We start from the raw sequence: 5,036 nt of genomic DNA, 5'->3' as shown, positions 1-5,036 counted from the left end.
ATGTGAGAGTTGGACCATAAAGAAGGCTGAGTGTTGAAGAACTGATGCTTTTGAAGTGTGGTATTGGGAAAACTCTTGAGAGTCTCTTGGATTGCAAGGAGATCAAACCAGTCAATCCTAAATGAAATCTGTCCTGAATATTCATTGGAAGGACTGATGGTGAAGCTCCAATACTTTGGCCACCTGATATGAAGAGCCGACTCATTACAAGAGACCCTGATGCTGGGAAAAATTGAAGGCAGGAGGAGAAGGGGATGACAGAGGATGAGATGGTTGGATGGCATCACCGACTCTATGGACATAAAGTTTGAGCAAGCTGCGGCAGATGGTGAAGGACAGGGAAGCGTGGCGTCCATGGGGTCACAAAGAGTCAGACACCACTGAGCGACTGAACAACAACAAATCAAAAACATAATAGATACACAAAAAAAGAAGATAACTCAAGCATAATAGATTCTCAGAAAAGAACTATAAAAGAAGATCATCAAACCACAAAAGGAAAGGAAGAAGAAATATAAGGTCAACTGGAAACAAAGGTTTTAAATGGCAATAAATACATTATCTATCAATAATTACCTTAAATGTCAATGAACTAAATGCGCCAATCAAAAGACATACAGTGCAAATGGGAAGGAAATCTAAAAATGAGTGGATATATGTGAGAGTGTTAATTACCTCGGTAGGGAGGCCAGAGGTCCCCAAGCAGCAAATGGCAGACTTTTTTTTTTCTTTTCTCTTCCAATCCTATGTTGTCATGGCAACACCTGGTTATACCTAGTTAATTAATCTCAAACCTTGAGCTAACCATTGTGTTTTTCTTATGGAAATATCTTTCTTAAGCTATGTTAATGAACTATGTATTTGCTTGGAAATCTGCCTTTCTCCAAGATTCCTGTGAATTGTTTTATGGCCCAGGATGACTCACCTTGTGCCAACGCTATCTCAAAATGCATGTTGTGGGTGTGGGGCCTGGTGCAACTCTCTCAGTTTTGAGGCATTTCCTTTCTCTAATTAGCAGCTTGTCAATAGGTATATAACTCCTTGCTAAAAACCAGCAGGGAGGCACTATTTCTGTCCCCTTCTGCTGTCTATGTCAGAAGCTTTCTCTATCTCTTTTCTACTTTAATAAAACTTTTACACAAAAAGCTCTGAGCGATCAAGCCTCGTCACGGGCCCTGGGTTGAGTTCCTCTCCTCCGGAGGCCACGAATCCCGGTGTTGTTCATGGCTCATAGCAGCAAACTTTCATCTGTGTACATATAACTGATTCACTTTGCTGCATAACAGAAGCTAATACAACACTGTAAAACAACTATACGCCAATAAAAAAATTATTTAAAAAAAGACACAGAGTGGCAGACTGGCTAAGGAAACAAGAGCCTACAATATGTTGCCTACAAGAGACCCATTTTAGGGCAAAGGGCACATAGATTGAAAGGGAGGGGATGAAAAAGGCTGTCTCCCGAAAATGGAAATGACAAGAAAGGAGGGGTAGCGATCCTCATATCAGACAAAACAGACTTTTAAAAAAGGCCATAAAGAAAGAAAAAGAAGAACACTATACAATGATAAAAGATCAGTACAAGAAGAGAATGTTTCACTCATTAACATATATACGCTCAGTATTTGTTGTTGCCGTCGTTCACTCGCTCAGTCATGTCCGACTCTTTGTGACCCCATGGACTGCAGCACGCCAGGCTTCCCTGTCCTTCAGTATCTCCCAGAGTTTGCTCAAACTCATGTCCATTGAGTCTGTGATGCCATGCAACCATCTCATCCTCTGTCACCCCTTTCTTTTCGTGCCCTCAGTCTTTACCAGAACTCAATATAGGAACACCTAAATACATAAAACATACTAAAAGACATAAAGGGAGAAATTGACAGGAATACAATAATACTAGGAAACATTAACACCCCACTGACATCACTGACAGATCTTTCAGACCAAAACAAAACAAAACAATAAGGCAACAGAGATCCTAAATTCCACAATAAAATAGAGACACATAATTGATATTTTCAGGACACTACAGCCTCAAAATACCAGAATACGCTTCTTCATAAGAACACCAAATGGCAGATGATACTGGTGCTTTGAGAAGGCCTAGAGGCCCTGGGGGTCCTGGGATGGGATGCTGGCTTCCAAGGTGGCTTCAGCAGGGGAGTCCTGGGCTTAGGTCACAGCCGGGATCAGGGATAGGGCAGAGACCACAGAGCTCACGGAAGCAAGGCCAAGGACAAGGTGTGGCTTCCGGTTACCAAGCTGGGCTGCCTGGTCGAGGACATGAAGATCAAGTCCCTGGAGGAAATCTATCTCTTCTCTCTGCCCATCAAAGAATATGACATCATTGACTTTTTCCTGGGAGCATCCCTCAAGGACAAGGTTTTAAAAATTATGCCCAAAAAATAAAAATAAAAATAAAATAAAGATTATGCCCATGCAAAACCAGACCGTGCTGGTCAGTAGACCAGGTTCAAGGCATTTGTCGCCATCAGGGATTACAATGGACATGTTGGTTTGGATGTCAAGTGCTCTAAGGCAGTAGCCACTGCCATCCGTGGGACCATCATCCTGGCCAAGCTCTCTATCATCCCCATGTGACGAGGGTACTAGGAAAATAAGATTGGCAAGTCCCACACAGTCCACTGCAAGGTGACTGGCCGCTGTGGCTCTGTGCTGGTGTGCCTCATCCCTGCTCCCAGGGGCACGGGCATCATCTCAGCCCCTGTGCCCAAGAAGCTCCTGATGACTGTTACACCTCTGCCAGGGGCTGCACCACCACCCTGGCATTTTCGCCAAGGCTACTTTTGATGCCATTTCCAAGACCTACAGTTATCTCACCCCTGATCTCTGGAAAGAAACGGTATTCACCAAGTCTCCGTATCAGAAATTCATTGACCATCTTGTAAAGATCCACACCAGAGTCTCTATGCAGAGGACCCAGGCTTCTCCAGCTGTAGCCACCACATAATTTTATATTAGAAAAATAAAGTGAATGAAGCCAGGAAAAAAAAAAAAAACGGAATACACATTCTTTACAATTACACATGGAACATTCTTTAGAATAGTAGGACACAAAACAAGCATCAACAAATTTAAGAGAATAGAAATTATTTCAGGGATCTTTTCTGATCACAATGGTATGAAAGAAGAAATCAACCACAGAAAGAAGGAAAAAATGATTACATTGAGTCTACATAACATGCTCTAAAAAAGCAACGGGTCAACAATGAAATCATAGAGAAAACTGAAACAAATGACAATGAAAACAGAATCACCCAAAATCTACGGGGTGCAGCAAAAGCAGTCTTAAGAGGGAGGTTCCCAGCAATAGAGGCCTTCCTCAAAAAACAAGAAAAATCTCAGATAAACTCCCTACTTACCACCTAAAAGAATTGGGAAAAAAGGACAAACAAAACCTAAAGTTAGCAGAAGGAAGAAGATAATCAAGAGCAGAGAGAAAATAAAATAGAAATTACAAAAATAATAGAAAAAGAACATCAATAAAACTAACAGCTATTTTTTGAAAGGGTAAGCAAAACTGACAAATCTCTGGCCAGGCTCACCAAGTAGAAAAGAAGAACCAAATAAACAAAATAAGAAATAAAAGAGGAGAAATAATAACAGATACTGCAGAGATTTTTTTTAAATAGAATACAATGACAATTCTATGCCAACAAATTCAACAACCTACAGAAATGGACAAGTTTCTAGAAACACACAGCCCACCAAAAATGAATCAAGAAGAATTAGATAAATTTGAACAGATCCCTAGAAGTGAAATAGAATTTGTATTAATAATAATTTTTAAAAAAACCTCCCTGCAAACAAAGTCCAGGACCAGATGGCTTCATTAGGGAATTCTACCAAACACAGGAGGAACTTATACTGATTCTTCTCAAATTCTTCCAAAAGACTGAAGAGCAGGGAGTACTCCCAGTTATTCTATGAAGCCACCATCATCCTGATACCAAAACCAGACAAAGACACTACCAAAAAAGAAAACTACAGGGCAATATCTTTGATAAATATAGATGCAAAAACTCTCAGCAAAATATTAGCAAATCAAATCCAACAATATACAGAAAAGATCATACACCATGATCAAGTTGGATTCATCCCAGGGTCAAAAGGATGTTTCAACATATGTAACCCAATCTTGTCAAACACCGTATCAACAGAAGGAAAGACAAAAACCACATGATCATCTCAGTGATGTAGAAAAAGCATTTGATAAAATTCAACATCCATTCATGAGAAAAAGTCTTATCAAAGTGGGAATAGAGGGAATATATTTCAACATAATAAAAGCTATTTATGACGAACCTACAGCCAACATAATACTCAACAGTAAAAAGCTAAAAGCCTTCCTGCTAAATTCTGGAACAAGACAAGGATGTCCGCTCTCACCTCTTCTATTCAACATAGTATCGGAAGTCCTAGACACAGTATCAGATAAGAAAAAGAAATAAAAATTGTCTAAATTGAAAGGGAAGAGTAAAATTGTCATTATATGCAGATAACTTACGGCTTAAAGATTTAAACATAAGACATGACACCCTAAAACTCATATAAGAGAACATGGGTAAAACATTCCCTGACATAAATTGTAGTGATGTTTTCTTAGGTCAGTCTCCTCCCAAGATAATAGAAATAAAAGCAAAAATAAACAAATGGGACCTACTTAAACTTATAAGCTTTTGCACAGCAAAGGACACCATAAGAAAAACAAAAAGGCAACCGACAGACTAGGAGAAAACATTTGCAAACAATTTGAGCAACATGGGCTTAATTTTCAAAATACACAAATAGCTCATACAACTTAATAACAAAAAAACAAACATCTCAAACAAAAAATGGGCAGAAGGCTCGTTCTTTCTCCAAAGAAGACATACAGATGGCCTACAAGCACATGAAAAGATGTTCACCATCTTTTATTAGATGCCAATCAACACCTCTAATTATTAGAGAAATGCAAATCAAAACTACGAGGTATCACCTCACACTGGTCAGAATGGCCATCATTAAAAAGTCTA

The 5,036-nt window shown here is 39.4% G+C and overlaps 1 pseudogene; it reads left to right on the top strand.

The window, feature by feature from the left end:
- The first annotated feature begins 2,072 nt into the window (after positions 1 to 2,072).
- On the top strand, positions 2,073 to 2,971 carry LOC128070404 (40S ribosomal protein S2-like; annotated as a pseudogene).
- The last annotated feature ends 2,065 nt before the right edge of the window (positions 2,972 to 5,036 follow it).

This window comes from Budorcas taxicolor, chromosome X (assembly GCF_023091745.1).
Source record: "Budorcas taxicolor isolate Tak-1 chromosome X, Takin1.1, whole genome shotgun sequence".
Classification (NCBI taxonomy): Eukaryota; Metazoa; Chordata; class Mammalia; order Artiodactyla; family Bovidae; genus Budorcas; species Budorcas taxicolor.
The sequence above is the reverse complement of the archived record's forward strand: the minus strand, read 5'-3'. Positions and strand labels throughout refer to the sequence as shown.